Raw genomic sequence first — 21,046 nt, 5'->3', positions numbered from 1 at the left:
ATTCATAAGAATGCAAATAATTAGCCTTTTATCTGTCATATGTGTTGCAAAACATTTTCCAGCTTTTGCCTTTGATCATTATATTTTTTCTGTGCAGAATTTTTAAATTTGTATAGTGACACTTACTAATATTTACCACTAGAGTTTCTATACAGTCAGCCCTTGGTATCTATGGGGGATTGTTTCCAGGATGCCAGTGGATACCAAAATTCACATATGCTCAAGTCCTTTATATGAAATGGCATAATATTTGCATATAACCTATGCACATTCTCCTGTATACTTTAAATCATATCTAGATTACTTACAATATCTAATACAATTCAATGCTATGTAAATAGTTATTATACTGTATTGTTTACAGAATAATGGCAAGGAAAAAAAAACTGTAGATGTTCAGTACAGACCCAACCATCGTAGGCCTAACTAGTACATGGTACACATCAGCAATGATGTACCTTTTAAAAATATATGTATATTTTCAACCCATGGTTCATTGAATTTGTGGGTGTGGAACCCATGGATACAAAGAGCTGACTGTATTTTGTGTCTTAGGCCTTTTAATATTTCAAGACCCCTCCCTCTTTTCATGGCCAGTGTTTACTTCTAACACTTTCATAATTTCACTTATTTTATTTTTAAACCTATGATCTTCCTGGAATTAATTTTGTATAAAGAATGAGATAGGGAGTTATCTTTATTTACTTTTTTCTCTCTAAATGAATAGTCAGTTTCAATATAATTTTCTCCCTATTTTAAAATAGCTCTTTAATTACCATGTTTCCCTGAAAATAAGACCTAGCCAGACAATCAGCTCTAATGCGTCTTTTGGAGCAAAAATTAATATAAGACCTGGTCTTATTTTGGGGGGGAAACATGGTATATGTCAGTGTGTGGGTCTATTTCTGGGATAAAAAAATCTATTTATTTGACATGTCTTCCTATTTCTGTACCTTAACTGTTGCAAGTGATAATATAAAGAGGGTGCCAAAAAATGTATACACATTTTAAGACAGGAAAAAAACTGTATTAAAATTGTAATGCTCAGTATATACTCATAATAAAAGATGAATACAAGTCATATGTATATATTTTTGACAGCCCCAGTATATTATAAAGTTAATCTTTATTACTCCTATTTCATAATTTTACTACCTATCCTTACATGACTATTTTCATTTTTTGTGTATTTTGGAATTATTATGCCTACTCCAATGTTCCCTTGGTGTTTCAGTTGGAATGACATTCAATTTTAACATCTTTTCAATATTGTCTTCCTATCCAAGAACAAGGTATCTCTTTCCATCTATTCATGTCCCTCAATAAAGTTTTAAATTTTACCTTCTTATTGGTTCTATAAATTTTGTAATGATCAGAAGATATTAATTCTAGGTTTTGGTTTTTACACAGGGAATCCATTAAATATTTTCCATATTTCTCTATATCTATGTATTGATATATTATACAATTATAATATTTTCAGTTAGTGCTCTTGGATTTTCCAGATATAACAATCATATAACTTGCAAATTATGATCCTATCTCTTCTTTTTAATTTTTAAATATTTTACTTCTTTCTTTCATCTAATTGCATTAGGTTGTACATCCAGAATTACTGTGTTTCCTCAAAAATAAGACCTAACTGGAAAATAAGCCCTAGCATTTTTCAGGATGACATCCCCTGAGCATAAGCTCTAATGCGTCTTTTGGAGCAAAAATTAATATAAGACCTGGCCTTGTTTTCGGGGAAACACAGTAAGTCAAATAATAGTGGTGAGGTTGCCTAGATCACAACTTGAATGAGAATATTCTTACATTTTCATAATGAAAAATGATGTTAATTTTTGTGTTAATATTTAATTAATATATTTATCATTTTATCAACGAATTATTCTGCTTTTCCACTAATTTTATCTGGAGTTCTAAAAATGGGTTGTAGTAGACTAGCCCTGAAGCATTGCACAAAATGGACTAGAGCTCAAAGTGTCTAGATCACTGGTTCTGAAAGCATAGTTTCCAGCCCAGCAGCAGTATCATCACCTGAAAATTTGTTAGAAATACAAATTCTCGCCCTCCTCCCTTGTCTAATGGATCAGAAACTTTTGGGGAGGAGCCCAGCAATCTTTATTTTAATAAGACCTCCAGGTGATCTGATGCATGCTAAAATTGGAGAACCACTGACCTAGTGCAGGAGTCAGCAATTATAGCCATTGGACCAAGTCTGCTTCTGCTCTCTGTTTTTATAAATAAAGTTTTATTCAAACACAGCCACACTCATTCATGTATATATTGTCTATGGAAAAGTTGAATAGTTGCAATAGACATTGTAATAAGCCTTCAAAACCTAAACTATTTTCTATGTGACCCTTTACAGAAAATGTTTGCCAACCCTCACCTAGAGCAATGTTTTCCACCTTGGCTGAACATGGGATTCATGCGGGGTGCTTTAGAAAAAGACTCATGATGGAGTCACATAACCTACCATTTACATGGAATCCCTAAGTTGGGATCCATGTATGAGGTTTTTTCTTTAAAGTACTCCACTTGATTCCAAGGAAATCTAGTCTGGCATATTTTCTAAACTAACTAATATTCATAAATCATATCTGCATGTCTTTGAGGTTGATTTAGGTAGAGAGGTAGGTAGAGAGTTTTTTTTCCCCTTAGATACACAATAAAATAATTTCTTGGCACACGGAGTAGGATAACAAAGGTAAACAATAAAATACAAAATGAAAAATCAAACATTATGCATATTTCTCAGACAAAGCCAAAGGAAAACTTTTTTTTTTTTCTCTGAAGCTTCTATGTAGCAATTTATTGAAATAAATGATATTAGTTCTGTAAAGCAGTTATTGTGTAATTTTCAAACCCAGCCTGGATTGGTCAGTGAATTTTTAATAACATGGGCACACCATCAGATTTTACAGATTATCAAAAGTACTTGTGAACCTATCACAGATCCATAAATAGTATCTGATTGCATAATTGTACACACACACATACATCCTGTCATTAAGTTATGGTATATGTGGAAAATTAATTCTATGTATTTAAAAGATACTTATCTTTATGTTTATTATTTGCAAATGTATCCTTTATTTTTTTTTAATTTATAGAAACAGCTCCTTAAAGCAGAATTGAGAGAAACTTGGTATTAAAACATTAGAATGGACGTGGAGGAAGCATGGAGGAGTCAACCAAGAAGGCATTTTGCTTCTCTTCTGACCCAATTTAAACTCCAAATATAAAATCTTCAACGATTTCAGGACTTATGCAGACTGGCCCAAGGAAGGAAATGGACACTGCTGATTGATATGTTATTTGGGTCTAGGGGCATGGAATCTATTCACTAGCCCTAAGGTCACAAAAAGATTCAGGGGTGATTTCTAAATTAGAAAGGCAGGTGAGGGCATTGACCCCATTGATGTCCATGACAAACACCTAGAGTCAGAATGTTTTCCATAAAGCCATATTGACGTGCGCAAGGCAAGCTGAGCATTCCTGAAGGAAACAATTTCTAGTCTTGCAAATCACATTACTGTGTGAGATTACATATAAATAATTAAATTTATAGTGAAATCTCCTAGTAGGAAGAGAAAATGTGTTAACTACTGCCTTAAGAATATTAAAAAACTTTTCTTACTCAAAATATTGTGCATACAAGTCCATTTTTATAAATTTTAAAAAGGAAATCCTAACATACACATACTAAAACCTGGGAAACTCTCTGTCATAGTTCAGTTTATTGCAGATATTATTTTTGAAATACCATGGTTACAACTAACAAAATACTATCAGATTCAGCAAAGTATTCAATATCTAATTGCTGATGCTCCAAACATTGTGGGTACTCTGATTCTGATAGGCAGCCACATGTAATGAGAACAAATGGTTTCTATCAGCACCTCTTCAGGATGAAGAAACCCAAGCAAGTAATAGATAACCATTAAAAATGACCAAAATGGAGACATCATGAAAATGGCAGCGTGAGGTGAGCCTCTGTAAATCTCCCCTGGAATTCACAACTAATTGAACAACTATAACTCCACAAGGACTCCTTGCACAGCAGACAGGCAAGACGAAGAGGCCCACTACTGAATTCACCTAAAGGTGGGAGAATCACGCGAGCAGAGAAGGAGGGAAGGGAGAAGTATGGAGACGGAGCCATGTGGGTGTACGACGCAGACCTAGCTCAGTGCTCCGAGCTCGCTGCATCCTGGAACTACCACAGCTCCAGGAGAGGGAAGACCATGGACTGCAAAGGCTCCATTTATGGCTCACAGGGCTGAGGGGACAGCATATAAAACGACTGAACCCGACGCTCACGGCAGAGACCTAGGAGAAAAGACTGAGGGAAGAAGCCTAAAAACAGTGGTTTAAACCCTCATTGCCAAGCAGAGAACGGAAGCCTTAGGCACTGAGACTAGCCGCCCCCTCCCTACGCTCACAGAGTTCACCACGCCCCCAACTGCCCAGTGCTAGAAGTGGAACAGTAGCAGTGTTAGATCAAAAGAACAGAATATTTGCTGTTTGGAGAACTGTGGACCGCAGTCACAGATTTGCAGTTCAACTATATCCGGCAAAGGAGAGGGAGCTATGGAAGCAGGACCGGCTGTGGTGGTGGTCGCTGATATTGCTCTGGGCCACCTCTCACAACTCAACCCAACACTGACCCCATGTATCTGGGTGGATCCCTGAAGGAGTAAACAGAACTGCTGAAACATACAGGTGCTGAATCTGGTGCAAGAATAGCTTTGGAACTTCAAAAGCTCTTCCCATACCCACACGGACACTGCACGCTGTAACCCAGGTGAACTAATAACAGAGGAGAAGCCTGTCTCCCAGGGAAATCCCCCCATTGTGTAAGAAGCTGGAGTAGTGCAGAGAAAACAACACTACCATGTGAGAGAGGAAAAAAAGTCTGCAGCCGGAGAGAAAATAAAACATTCTACCAACAAGTACTGGAAAAAAATAGAAAGACCTCTTCCTATCAACCTGCTGCAGAAGCCACTCCTGTAGATGTCTAGGAAGATAAACAATAAATCAGTAATTGCCAAGAATAACCAAGGCAACAAGACAACTCAGAAAGAAAGTGAAAAGTCTCCAGAAAAGGAACTTAAAGACATGGAAATATGTGACTTAAATGACAGAGAATTCAAGACTGCAGTTATGAAAAACTAAACAAGATGCAGGAAAACACAGAAAGGCAGTGTAATGAACTCAGAAACACAACCAAAGAACAACATGAGCACTTTACGAAAGAGATTGGAATTTTTAAAAAGAACCAAATAGAATTTCTGGAGATTAAGACCTCAATAGGAGAAATTAAGAATGAAATAGCCAGCTTAGGTAGTAGAGTTGACCAGAAGGAGGGAAGAATCAGTGACATAGAAGATAGAAACATGGAAATTACACGGATGGAAGAAGAAAGAGACTTGAGACTTAAAAGAAATGAAAGAACTCTACAAGAACTTTCTGACTCCATCAGAAAGAGAAAAATAAGAATAATGGGCATTACAGAAGGAAAAGAAAGAGAGAAGGGAAAAGAGAATATATTCAAACAAATTGTCGATGAGAACTTCCCAAACTTGTGGACAGAACTGGATCCTCGAATCCAAGAAACAAATAGAACACCTAATTACCTCAATGCCAACAGGCCTTCTCCAAGGCACATTGTATTGAAGCTGTCTAAAATCAACGACAAAGAAAGAATCCTCAAGGCAGCCAGGGAAAAGAAGATAACCTACAAAGGAAAGCCCATTAGATTATCATCAGATTTTTCAGCAGAAACTCTACAAGCCAGGAGGGAGTGGAACCAAATATTCAAACTATTCAAAGAGAGAAATTATGAGCCAAGAATAATATATCCAGCAAAGATATCCTTTAGGTATTACTGAGGAATCAAGACCTTTCCAGACATACAGAAGCTGAGGGAATTTTCTAATACACGACCGGCACTACAAGAAATACTAAAGGCGTCTATTTGACCACCATTGACAGGGACAATTTGTGGCAACCAAAACATAAAAAGGAGGAGAGTGAAGGCCTGAACCTGATGTGGGAATGGAGAAAGTAAGCGTGCTGAAGAAAATGGAATGCTCTAAATATCAAACTTTATTTTACATAAACTTAAGGATAACCACTCAAAAAAAAAAATCTAGAGCTGAAATACATACTGTAATAAGAGAAGAAACAGAGGGAAACATCATAGAATACCACCACACAGAAATAACAGACAACAAAAAAAAAGGGCAAAAAAAAGAAAAAAAAAAAAAAAATGGAGACAAAGCCTTACCAGAAAACTGAAGATAGAATGACAGGAAATCCTCACATATAAATAATCACCCTAAACGTAAATGGTCTGAACTCAACAATAAAAAGGCACAGAGTAGCAGATTGGAACAAAAAACTAAACTCCCAGAGACACATCTCAGCTACAAGGACAAGCATAGACTCAAAGTGAAAGGGTCGAAATTGACACTCCAAGCAAATGGTATCCAGAGAAAATCAGGTGTAGCCATAATGATATCACATGAAACAGACTTCAGGGTGAAAAATGTAACAAGAGACAAAGATGGACATTTCATAATGGTAAAGGGGACTATACAACAAGAAGACATAACAGTCATCAATATTTATGCCCCCAATCAGGGAGCACCAAAATATACCAAGCAACTACTAACAGAACTAAAGGGAGAAATTGACCAAAACACAATTATACTAGGGGACTTAAATACATCATTGACAGCTATGGATAGATCATCCAAACAGAAAATAAATAACGAAATAGCAGCCCTAAATGACACATTAGATGAAATGGACATAATTGACATTTATAGAGCACTTCATCCTAAAACATCAGACTATACATTCTTTTCTAGTGTACATGGAACATTCTCAAGGATAGACCATATATTGGGACATAAAATCAGCCTCAGCAAATTTAAGAAGATTGAAATCATACCAAGCATATTCTCTGATCACAAGGCTTTGAAATTGGATATCAACTGCAAAAAGAAAGAAGGAAAAAAACAAATACATGGAGATTAAACAACATACTTTTAAACAATGACAGGGTCAAAGAAGAAATTAGAGGAGATCAAAAGATACATAGAAACAAATGACAATGAAAATACATCCTACCAAAATTTTGGGATGCAGCGAAAGCAGTTTTAAGAGGAAATTTATATCATTACAGGCCTATCTCAAGAAACAAGAAAATCCCAAATAAATAACCTCATGTTACACCTTAAAGAACTAGAAAAGAAGAACAAATGAAACCCAAGGTCAGCAGAAGAAAGGAAATAACAAAAATCAGAGCAGAACTAAATGAAATAGAGAACAAAAAGACAATAGAAAAAATTAATGTGACAAAGAGCTGGTTCTTTGAAAAGATTAACAAAATTGACAAACCCTTGGCTAGACTCACTAAGATAAAAAGAGAGAAGACACTAATTAACAAAATCAGAAATGAAAAAGGGGAAGTTATCATGGACACCACAGAAATACAAAGGATCATCCAAGAATACTATGAAGGACTATATGCCACCAAATTCAATAACCTAGAAGAAATGGACAAGTTCTTAGAAACATATAGCCTTCCAAGGCTGAACCATGAAGAACTGGAAAATCTAAACAGACCGATCACCAGTAACAAAATTGAATCAGTCATCCAAAACCTTCCCAAAAGCAAAAGTCCGGGACCAGATGGCTTCACTAGTGAATTCTACCAAACCTTCAAAGAGGATCTAATACCAATCCTGCTCAAACTCTTCCAAAAAATTGAAGAAGAGACAGTACTCCCTAACTCATTTTATGAGGCCAACATTACCTTGATACCAAAACCTGGTAAGGACAGCACAAAAAAGAAAACTATAGACCAATATCTCTGATGAATATAGATGCAAAAATCCTAAACAAAATTCGAGCAAATCAAATACAACAACGCATTGAAAAGATTATTCATCACGATCAAGTGGGGTTCATCCCCGGGCACAAGGATGGTTCAACATCCACAAATCCATGAATGTGATACATCACATAAACAAAATAAAGGACAAAAATCATATGATTATATCAATTGATGCAGAAAAAGCATTTGACAAGATACAACATCCATTTATGATTAAAACACTTAATAAAATAGGTATGGAAGGAAAATACCTTAACATAATAAAGGCCATATATGACAAGCCCTCAGCTAATCTCATAATTAATGGTGAAAAACTGAAGCCCTTTGCTCTATGTGCAGGAACACAATAGAGCTGTTCCCTATTACCTCTGCTTTTCAATACAGTATTGGAAGTCCAAGGCAGAGCAATCAGGCAAGAGAAAGAAATAAAACGCATCCAAATTGGGAATGAAGAACTTAAATTGTCACTTTTTGCAGATGACATGATGCTATATATACAAAACCCTAAAGACTCCACCAGAAAGCTATTAGAAACAATAAACAAATACAGTAAAGTTGCTGGCTACAAAACCACAAAAGTCCATTGCATTCCTATATACTAACAATGAAATCTCAGAAAAAGAAATGAAAAAACAATTCTTTTTGCAAGTCCCAAAAGAAAAGAATAAAATACCTAGGAATAAACTTAACCATGGATGTGAAAGACCTATATACTGAAAACTATAAGCCATTTTTAAAAGAAATTGAAGAAGACACAAAGAAATGGAAAGACATTCCATGCTCATGGATTGGAAGAATCAACATAGTTAAAATGGCCATATTACCCAAAGCAATATACAGATTTAATGCAATCCCCATCAAAATCCCAATGGCATTTTTTAAAAGAAATAGAACAAAAAATCATCAGATTTGTTTGGAACCACAAAGGAGCCTGAATAGCCAAAGCAATCTTAAGAAAAAAGAACAATACTGGAGGTATCACATTCCCTGACTTTAGCTTGTACTACAGGGCTACAATAATCAAAACAGCATGGTATTGGCAGAAAAACAGACACATAGACCAATGGAATAGAATTGAGAACCCAGAAATAAAACCACATAAATATGGACAGATAATTTTTGACAAAGAAGCTAAAAACATACAATGGAGGAAAGACAGCCTCTTCAATAAATGGTGCTGGGAGAATTGGATAGCCACGTGCAAAAGAATGAAACTGGACTGCTATCTGTCACCATGTACCAAAATTAATTCAAAATGGATCAAAGACTTAAGCATAAGACCTGACACAATAAACTGCATAGAAGAAAACATAGGTACTAAACTTATGGACCTTGGGTTCAAAGAGCATTTTATGAATTTGACTCCAAAGGCAATGGAAGTAAAAGCTAAAATAAATGAATGGGACTATATGAAACTTAAAAGCTTCTGCACAGCAAAAGAAACCATCGACAAAATAAAGAGGCAACCAACTGAATGGGAGAAGATTTTTGCAAACAGTGCCTCCGATAAGGGGCTAATATCCAAAATATACAAGGAACTCATGAAACTCAACAACAACAACAAAAACAAAACATGATTGAAAAATGGGCAGAGGACCTGAAGAGACATTTCTCCAAAGAGGACATACAAATGGCAAATAGACGTATGAAAAAATGCTCAACATCTCTAATCGTCAGAGAAATGCAAATAAAAACCACAATGAGCTATCACCTCACCCCAGTCAGAATGGCTATCATCAACAAGACAAATAGTTTCAACTGTTGGAGAGGCTGTGGAGAAAAAGGAACCCTCATACACTGTTGGTGGGAATGCAGACTGGTGTATCCGCTATGGAAGTCAGTGTGGAAGTTCCTCAAAAAAATAAGAATAGAATTACCATGTGACACAGACATCCCTCTCCTGGGTATCTTCCCAAAAAATCTGAAAACATTTATCCATAAAGACACATGTGCTCCAATGTTCATTGCAGCTTTGTTTATGGTGGTCAAGACATGGAAACAACCAAAATGTCCTTTGATCAATGAATGGATAAAGAAGTTGTGGTATATGTATACAGTGGAATACTATTCGGTGGTAAGAAAAGATGATATAGGAACATTTGTGACAACATGGATGGATCTTGAGAGTGTAATGCTGAGCGAAATAAGTCAGACAGAAAAAGCAGAGAACCATATGATTTCACTGATATGTGGTATATAAACCAAAAACAACAAAAGAACAAGACAAACAAATGAGAAACAAAAACTCATAGACACAGACAATAGTTATGTGGTTACCAGAGGGTAAGGGGGAAGGGGGTGGGAGATGAGGATAAAGCGGATCAAATATATATTGATGGAAGGAGAACTGACTCTGGGTGCTGAACACACAATGGGATTTAAAGATCATGTAATACAGAATTGTACATCTGAAATCTATGTAACTTTACTAACAACTGTCACTCCAATAAACTTTAATTTAAAAATACCTATAAACAGTACTTTTAAGTTTTTCTTCTATGTAAAAAGGGTTGGGAAGAGATGCATGGATTAGGGTTAATACTTAACTGAACAAAAATAATGCCTTTTTTTAACTCAACACACACACACAAAATAATAATAATGGCTTAAAATAAATTGAGGTCTCCATGTTTAAAAAAATAAATGTCAGATAGGTTTCCTAACTAAAGGATTTCTCACAGCTCTTAAAATGCTAACATGCATTGTGATTGTCTGTGAGAAGGGATTCAGTGGTTCCCTAACTTACTTGCTTCCAGAGCTCTTTTTGTGGAGTGTTTCATAGGACTTATATTTCAATGGAACACATATTGCAAAACACTAATGTAATTTCTAAGTTCATATGGTTATTTATCAATTATTTTTAAATGAGACAATGATATTTTGCCCATGTCATCATTTTTCTCTTTTCCTTGATTATTTGTTAGAAAAGAATCAACATTCAGATAGCCATATTACGCAAAGGAACCAATAGCTCCAATGTTTCCCTTTAAATGTCATGGCCAGTCTTCTACCGTGCCATTTAATCAACAGTACAGACACTATTCCTTTTGTTGTTGTTGTTATAATCCAGCGAATTTAATATTAGTACTTAATTAATCTGCTCACTAAACTAGAGTAGGAAACAAAAAGGAAAGAAGAAAGAGCAATTCATTTCAGTGAAGGCAAAAGTTATTTTATCAGTAGTAATTCCACAAATCTATTACATTCATTATTTGGAAGATACATGCACGTTGCGTTTCAGACATAGGCAACACAATTTCCTATAGTCACAGTCACACCACTGACAAATATCTTTGGGAAAAAACTCTAGTTGCTATTAGAATATTTCAAATTTTCTTTTTTTTTTCTTTTTTTTTAATTTTATTAAATTTATTGGGGTGACAATTGTTAGTAAAATTACATAGATTTCAGGTGTACAATTAAAAATAAAAAAATGCTCAACATCAAATTTTCATATTTTGTTCTGATTATCAGAGAACAAAAAAATGAAATGATAACCAAATTAGAGTACCATACAGACATTGTGCAAGAATTCTAATAAAGCAATAATGCATTTGCCAACAATTGTTACCCATAATTGTGAATTAGTTTCATATTCAGAAGCCTAAATAAAAACCATATCATAAGAGCAATTTCTAAACAACTCTGCCCAAAATAAATGTTTATATCTACTTCATTTCTGCCCAAAATAAATGTTTATATCTAATTCATTCAGATGATTGTAATGTTTTCAATATTACTGGCTTACCATTTAAACCATTTGAAGCTTCTGTTTAATAAAAATTTAAAGCTATTCAACTGCATCCAAATATCAAATATCATAGAACTCAAAGTCCTCTGTCTGGTCCACTGAATGAAAATCAGTAGCTGAAAAAATGAGGTGGTTTCCTACAATTTAGGGTTTACCATGTTATACACTTCATGCTTGCTAACTACATTCATTTAAACTAAAAGTAATATGTAGATGTAAAGATGCCAAAATCACTACTTTAGTAAGATAGAAATGAAATGGCCTTATTAAATCCAAAATATATTAGCGCCAACAATCAACACAACCCTGTCACACTGCATGAAAGCATGGTAAGGAGAGGAGCAATGTGTTCCAAAAAAACTGTGTTGGCAATTTCCAGAGACACCTTGATGAGTACTGGAACTTGCGACTGAAAGAGTTAGTTGTTCACCAAAAATGTATGCCCCTCTTCATTGTGTATTGGTGTGGCTGGGTGGCAGTTGCCTAGTCAGGAACTGCATTTTCCAGCCCATCCTTAGATCCAAGTGTGGCCATGTTACCAATTCTTGTCAATGGAATGTGAACAGAGTTAGGGGTATCACTTCCAGGTGGAAGTTTTTAGTAAGTGGGTGTCTCTTTTCCACTATCTCTTTCCCATTCTTCGAGCTGGATGCAGAAGTCTCTGAAAACCCTGTGGGAGAGTCACAGCATGGAACAAATCTGAATTCCTAAGTCACCATTTGGAGCAAAGTACCCACTTACTTGCTTATACCTGCAATGTGAATTACATGAATAAGAAGAAACCTATCATGCTAAGTCACTGAAATTTTGAGTTTTACTTGTTACAGAAGCTATTACTATCCTAATTAAAACATTGTTTTACAACAGCATTTTTTCTCTGAGTTTAAGGTCTACACAGATTTAAGTCAAGACATACGGGCAAATTACACAGGCTAATAATTTGGTGTCCCTTGAAATCAAATATGTTTAACTATTTGTTCAACATCGATTGAAAAGGCAGGCTGAGCTGTGTGGAGATGGAGGAAGAACACGGAACAAAGAAGGACCCAGTCTCTGCCTGCTGCTCTAAGCAATACAATTTTATCTGCGAATTCATCTACCTTACTCATATTAATACTACTCTCCTATCAAAGAGTTCTGGTAAATGCAATTTTCTCCATCTGCTTAGAGTATCTGTGAAATGTTTTTGCAAGTATATATTGGCACACAGGGTACTTGACCAGCTGACAGACCACTTAATCTGGCTCTAAATCTATGTCTTGCATCCTGAAGTGTGCTTTATAAAAGTGTTTCTCAAACATTGACTTTGACCCACAGTACAAAATACATTTTACATTGGACCCAGTACCCTCCTAAGTTTGTTTTGTGAAAATGTAATTGCCTTGCTATACATGATATACTCTGATGTTTTCTTTTTTACTTTTAAAGTGCTGTTTACAACCCACTAAATTAATATCACATACACTAATGGGTCATAACACTCTGTTTGGAAAACACTCTTGGACGGAAACTTATGACTGGTATTTGTTTTTATCTTTTGGAATCAGAAAAGGGAATTAATTTAAACAGGGAATGAAATGGAGGAAGAAAGTTATAATAAAATGGTTAATGGTGGGGAGAAGGAGAGGAAGAAATAATGGCACTTGTGCAAAGGGAAGAAAAGAAAACATAGTATTAAGGAATGTAGAACACTATGCTAGTGTAGAATATATTCTCAATGGGAAACTTTGGGCTCTGTTTACAGTATGAGACACAGCATCTAAGGAAATCCAACTGTGGAAGAATGGACACATTTTACCCAGGTAAGAGCAGTAACATTTTTTTCAGGTAAGCGTACTGCCAGAGGTTTCCGTTCTGAGTGTATACAGAAAACTGTTGAAAACCCTTGAGGAAAGAGAGTCATGGACATCCTAATTGAGTATTTTATGCTTTTACTATACTATAGTCTTACCCTGTCACAATAGTTACATACACATTCACAAAATATCCAAGAACTGAGATGCTGTAAGATCATATTTAATTCCAGCCTTGGAAAGTATCCAGTCCATTTTGAGTCTTCTAAGACAGGAGAACAGAACAAATGAAAAAAACACTTTGGCTCTGTAAGTATGGCACACTCTTCAAGTGAAAATGATTGCTGAAGAGTGTATTTATGGATTAAAACAGATGATATGTTAATTTTCACATGCTTAGAAGGAAAGCCTTGGCTAGAAATCATATAGTCTCTACAAAGGAACACTTATACATTGTTCTATGAATCTTTCTGTTTTTCTTTTTGCCATAAATTTAAACAACGTAACAAGACAAACAAGACAAACAAATGAAAGAATAAAAACTCATAGACATAGGCAATAGTTTAGGGGTTACCAGAGGGTAAGGGGGGAGAGGGGCTCTAGAAGAAGGTAAACGGGGTCTGATATAAGGTGATGGAAAAGGAACTGACTCTGGGTGGTGAACCCACAATGTGAGGTATACATGATGTATTACAGAATTGTACACCTGAAATCTATGTAACTTCACTAACAATTATCACCCCAATAAACTTTAACTTAAAAAAAAATTATGGATTCTGGTCACACTGATCAAAAATACTGTAAACTTTTACATACTTCATAATGCAGTTTTATTGTTTTAAATTAAGTTTATTTTCAGAGCAGCGTTAGGTTCACAGCAAAATTGAGGGGAAGGCCCAAAGATTTCCCAGATATCCCCTCTTCTCACAATATGCACAACCTTCCCCATTATCAGCATCCCCACCAGAGTGGTACATTTGTTACAACTGATGAACCTACACTGACACATTATGATTGCCCAAAGTCCATGGATTATATTATGGTTCAATCTTGGTGTTTTACATTCTATGGGTTTGGACACATGTATAATGACATGTATCCATTATTATGGTACGATACAGAATATTCTCACTGCATTAAAAATTCTGTGTGTTCTACCTATTCATCTCTCTCCCTTCTCCACAACCTCTGGCAATGACTGATCTTTTACTGTCTCTATAGTTTTGCCTTTTCCAGAAGGTTACATAGTTGGAATCATACAGTATATGGCCTTGTCAGATTGGCTTCTTTCACTTAGTAATATGCACTTAAGTTTCTCCCATGTCTTTCCATGGCTTGATAGCTCATTTCTTTTTAGTGCTGAGTAATATTTCATTGTCTGGATAAACTGCAGTTTATTTATCCATTCACCATGTTAGGAACATCTTGGTTGTTTCCAAGTTTTGGAAATAATGAACAAAGATGCTATAGACATCTGTGTGCAGGTTTGTATGCAGACATAAGTTTTCTACTGATTCGGGTACATACCCAGGAGCCGAATTGCTGGATCATGTGGTAAGAGTGTTTTGTTTTATAACAAACCACCAGTCTTTGAAAGTGGCTGTACCATTTTGCATCCCACCAGAAATGAGTGGGAGTTCATGTTGCTCCACTTCTTCAGCATTTGGTGTTGTCAGTGTTTTCTAGATTTTGGCCATTCTAATGGGTGTTTAGTGGTATCTCACTATTTTAATTTTCATTTCCCTGATGTCATAAACGGAGCATCCTTTCATATCCTTATTTTCCAGCTCTCTATATTTTTTTGGTGAGGTGTCTATTATAGTCTTTGGGCATTTTTAAATTGGATTATTTGTTTTCTTATCATTGAGGTTGAAGAGTCCTTTGTATATTTAGGATAACAGCCCTTTATCAGATGTGTCTCCTGCAAATGATTTCTGCCAGTCTGTGGCTTGTCTTCTCATTGTCTTGATGTTGTCTTTCTTAGAGAAATTTATAATTTTAAATTTCCAGCTTATCAATTATTTCTTTCATAGATCACATCTTTGGTGTAGTATCTAAAAATGTATCGCCATACAAAGGTCATCTAACTTTTCTCCTATGTTAAGTCCTGGGAGTTTTATACTTTGATGTTAGATCTGTGACCCAGTTTGAGTTAATTTTTCTTGAAGTGTGTAGGTGCCTAGATTTATTTTTTTGAATGTGGATATCCTGTTTTTTCAGCACCATTTGTAGAAAAGTCCACCTTTACTATGTTGTATTGTCTTTGCTCCTCTGTCAGTTGATTATATTTATGAGAGTCTATTTCTGGGCTCTCTATTCTGTCCTACTGATATTTTTTTTTTTTTAGTATTAAGAGAGTTGTTGGAACAGGAGTATAAATTGTTACAACCTTTCTGGAAAGCATTAAGATTCATCAAGAGTCTAAAAATATGTATCCCTTTTGGCTTAGTAACTCTGTTCCTAGGAATCTTTTTAAGAAAATTATCAGAAATCCAGAATAAGTGTCATTCACATGTATGTTTGTCAGAGTATCAAATATAAAAATAAAAAGTCATGATCTATCTAGGTATACCACAATCAATCACAGAAGAGCTGAATCATCTCAGCAACTATAAAAAATGATGTTTATGGAGATTTCAATTCCATGGATAAATTTTCTAATAAAATATTATGTTAGAAAAATCATGCTTGGAAGGAGACGTCATCAAAATAGCAGCATGAAGTGAGCCTCTGTAAATCTCCCCTGGAATTTACAACCAATCCAACAACTATAACTCCACAAAGGACTCCCTGCACAGCAGACAGGCAAGACAAAGAGGCCCACTACTGAATTCACCTAAATGTGGGCGAATCGCGCGAGTGGGGGAGTTAGGAAGGGAGAAGCCCGGATACGGATCCCGCGGGAGCAGGACACAGACCTAGGTAAGTGCTCCGAGCTCGCTGCATCCTGGAACTACCGCAGCTGTGGGAGAGGGATGAACTCGGATTGCTAGGGCTCTGTTTATGGCACACAGGGCAGAGGAGACAGCACATAACATGGTTGAACCAAGCACTCACAGCAGAGACCTCGGAGAAAAGACTCAGGGAAGGGCTGAAAATGGTCGTTTCAGCCCTCACTGACATAGAGAACGGAAGACTTAGGCACTAAGGCTAGGTGCCCCCTCCCTATCCTCCCAGAGCTCGACCCGCCGCCACCTACCCTGTGCTAGAAGTGGAACAGTAGCGGTGTCAGATCAAAAGAACAGAATATTTGCTGTTCTGAGAACTATGGTCCTCAGACACAGATTCGCAGCCCAGCTAGTTCCGCCAAAGGGGAGGGGCTGTGGAGGCAGGACTGGCTGTGGTGGGGGGTGCCGCCACTGATCTGGGCCAACTCTCACAACTCACCCAGCCCCTGTCCCTACCTATCTGTGCGAATCCCTGCAGTAGTAAACAGAACTGCTGAAACACACTGGCTCTGAATCTGGTGCAGAAAGAGCTTTGGAAATTCAAACCCTCTGTATACCCACAAAGACACTGCGCCCTGTGACCTAGGCAAACTATTAAAAGAAAAGAAGCCTGTCTCCCAGGAAATCCTCCCATTGTGTGAAAAGCTGGAATGGTGCAGAAAATACAGCACTACAGTGTGTGAGAGAAAAAAAGGCTGCAGTCGAAGACAATATAAAACATTCTACCCACATGTACTGGAAAAAAAAGAAAGCCATCTTTCTATCAACCTGTTGCAGAAGCCACTCCTGTAGATGTCAAGGAAGAGAGACTACAAATCACTAATTGCCATGAATAACCAAGGCAACAAGACAGCTCAGAAAGAAAGTGAAAAGTCTCCAGAAAAGGAATTTAAAGACATGGAAATATGTGACTTAAATGACAGAGAATTCAAGATTGCAGTTCTGAAAAAACTCAACGAGATGCAAGAAAACACAGAAAGGCAGTGTAATGAACTAAGAAACACAATCAAAGAACAACATGAGCATTTTATGAAAGAGATTGAAATTTTAAAAAGATCCAAATAGAATTACTGGAGATTAAGAACTCAGTAGAAGAAATTAAGAATGAAATAGCCAGCTTAGGTAGTAGAGTTGACCAGATGGAGGAAAGAATCAGTGACATCGAAGATAGAAACCTGGAAATGACACAGATGGAAGAAGAAAGAGACTTGAGACTTAAAAGAAATGAAAGAATTCTACAAGAACTTTCTGACTCCATCAGAAAGAGCAATATAAGAATAATGGGCATACCAGAAGGAGAAGAAAGAGAGAAGGGAACAGAGAATATTTTCAAACAAATTGTCGATGAGAACTTCCCAAACTTGTGGACAGAACTGAATCCTTGAATCCAAGATGCAAATACAACACCTAATTTCCTCAATCCCAGCAGGTCGTCTCCAAGGCACATTGTATTGAAGCTGTCTAAAATCAACGACAAAGAAAGAGTCCTCAAGCAGCCAGGGAAAAGAAGACGGTAACCTACAAAGGAAAGCCCATTAGATTATCATCAGATTTCTCGGCTGAAACTCTACAAGCCAGGAGGGAGTGGAACCAAATATTCAAACTATTGAAAGAGAGAAATTATGAGCCAAGAATAATATATCCAGCAAAGATATCCTTTAGATATGAAGGAGGAATAAAGACCTTTCCAGACATACAGAAGCTGAGGGAATTTTCTAATACATGAACAGCACCACAAGAAATACTAAAGGAGGCTATTTGACCACCATCAACAGGGACAATTTGTGGCAATCAAAACATAAAAAGGGGAGAGTAAATGCCTGAACCGGAATATGGGAATGGAGAAAGTAAGTGTGCTGAAGAAAATGGAATACTCTAAATATCAATCTTTATTTTATATAAACTTAAGGGTAACCACTCAAAAAAAATCCAGAACTGAAATATATACTGTAATAAAAGAAGAAACAGAGGGAAACATCATAGAATACCACCACACAGAAATAATACACAACAACAAAAAGGCAAAGAAACAATGGAGACACAGCCTTACCAGAAAACTAAAGATAGAATGACAGGAAATCCTCACATATCAATAATCACCCTAAATGTAAATGGACTGAACTCACCAATAAAAAGGCACAGAGTAGCAGATTGGATCAAAAAACTAAACCCAACCATATGCTGTCTCCAAGAGACACATCTCAGCTACAAGGACAAGCATAGACTCAAAGTGAAAGGGTGGAAATTGACACTCCAAGCAAATGGTACCCAGAGAAAATCAGGTGTAGCCATAATGATATCAGATGAAACAGACTTCAGGGTGAAAAAGGTAACAAGAGACAAAGATGGACATTTCATAATGGTAAAGGGGACTATACAACAAGAAGACATAACAGTCATCAATATTTATGCCCCCAATCAGGGAGCACTGAAATATACCAAGCAACTGCTAACAGAACTAAAGGGAGAAATTGATCAAAACACAATTATACTAGGGGACTTAAGTACATCATTGACAGCTATGGATAGATCATCCAAAAAAAACTAAATGACGAAATAGCAGCCCTAAATGACACGTTAGATGAAATGGACATAACTGACATGTATACAGCACTTAATCCTAAAACATCAGACTATAAATTATTTTCTAGTGGACATGGAACATGCTCAAGTTAGACCACATTTTGGGACAAAAAAATCAGCCTCAGCAAATTTAAGAAGACTGAAATCATACCAAGCATACGCTCTGACTACAAGGTTTTGAAACTGGATATCAACTGCAAAAAGAAAGCAGGGAATAACACAAATACATGAAAATTAAACAACATACTTTTAAAGACTCACCAGGTAAAAGAAGATATTAGAGGTGAGATCACAAGATACATAGAAACAAATGACAACGAAAATACATCCTACCAAAATTTTTGGGATGCAGCCAAAGCAGTTTTAAGAGGGAAACATATCATTACAGGCCTATCACCAGAAACAAGAAAAATCCCAAATAAACAACCTCATGTTACACCTTAAAGAACTAAAAAAAGAAGAACAAATGAAACCCAAGGTCAGCAGAAGAAAGGAAATAACAAAACTCAGAGCAGAACTAAATGAAATAGAGAACAAAAAGACAATAGAAAAAATTAATGTGACAAAGAGCTGGTTCTTTGAAAAGATTAACAAAATTGACAAACTCTGGCTAGATTCACTAAGATAAAAAGAGAGAAGACACTAATTAACAAAATCAGAAATGAAAAACGGGAACTTGTCACGGACACAACAGAAATACAAAGGATCATCCAAGAATAATATGAAGGACTATATGCCACCAAATTCAACAACCTAGAAGAAATGGACAAGTTCTTAGAAACATATAGCCTTCCTAGGCTGAACCATGAAGAACTGGAAAATCTAAACACAATGATCACCAGTAATGAAATTGAATTAGTCATCCAAAACCTTCCCAAAAGCAAAAGTCCTGGACCAGATGGCTTCACTAGTGAATTCTACCAACTTTCAAAGAGGATCTAATACCAATCTTGCTGAAACTTTTCCAAAAAATTGAAGAAGATACAGTACTCCCTAACTCATTTTTTGAGGCCAACATTACCCTGATACCAAAACCTGGTAACGACAACACAAAAAAAGAAAACTATAGACCAATATCTCTGATGAATACAGATGCAGATATCCTAAACAAAATTCTAGCAAATTGAATACAGCAATGCATTAAAAAGCTTATTCATCATGACCAAGTGGGGTTTATCCCCAGGGCACAAGGAGGGTTCAACATCCACAAATCGATCAATGTGTTACACCACATAAACAAACATAAGGACAAAAACCATACGATTATATCAATTGATGCAGAAAAAGCACTTGACAACATACAACATCCATTTATTATTAAAACACTTAGTAAAATAGTTATAGAAGCAAAATACCTTAACATAATAAAGGGCATATATGAAAAAACCTCAGCTCATCTCATAATTAATGGTGAAAAATTGAAGCCCTGTGCTCTACATTCAGGAACACGACAGGGATTTCCCCCATCACCTCTGCTTTTCAACAGTGTTGGAATTCCTTACCAGACCAATCGAGCAAGAGAAAGTAATAAAAAGCATCCAAATTGGGAATAAAGAAGTTAAATTGTCACTCTTTGCAGATGACATGATTCTATATATAGAAAACCCTAAACACTCCACCGAAAAGCTATTAGAAACAATCAATGAATACAGTAAAGTTGCTGGCTATAAAATCAATGTACAAAAGTCCATTGCATTCTTATATACTAACAATGAAATCTCAGAAAAAGAAATACAAAAACCAATTCCTTTTGCAATTGCAGCAAAAAGAATAAAATACCTAGGAATAAACTTAACCAAGGATGTGAAAGACCTATATGCTGAAAACTATAAGACATTTTTAAAAGAAATTGAAGAAGACACAAAGAAATGGAAAGACATTCCGTGCTCATGGATTGGAAGAATCAACATAGTTAAAATGGCCATATTACCCAAAGCAATATACAGATTTAATGCAATCCCCATCAAAATCCCAATGGCATTTTTTAAAGAAATAGAACAAAAATCATCAGATTTGTTTAGAATCAAAAAAGACCCTGAATAGCCAAAGCAATCTT

General features: G+C 36.0%; 1 protein-coding gene and 1 pseudogene across 1 annotated transcript in view; one reads left to right on the top strand and one right to left on the bottom strand.

Annotated features, from left to right (window-relative positions):
- The window catches only part of IL1RAPL2 (interleukin 1 receptor accessory protein like 2), a 1,389,708-nt gene that overhangs the window by 936,256 nt on the left and 432,406 nt on the right, over positions 1 to 21,046 (bottom strand). The gene's annotated exons all lie outside the window — the stretch shown is intronic.
- Positions 16,300 to 21,046, top strand: part of LOC109438751 (nucleosome assembly protein 1-like 1) — a 166,743-nt pseudogene continuing 161,996 nt past the window's right edge.

This window comes from Rhinolophus sinicus, chromosome X, assembly GCF_036562045.2.
Source record: "Rhinolophus sinicus isolate RSC01 chromosome X, ASM3656204v1, whole genome shotgun sequence".
NCBI classification, from domain to species: Eukaryota; Metazoa; Chordata; class Mammalia; order Chiroptera; family Rhinolophidae; genus Rhinolophus; species Rhinolophus sinicus.
Note: the sequence above shows the minus strand (reverse complement) of the source record. Positions and strands in the feature narration are given on the sequence as shown.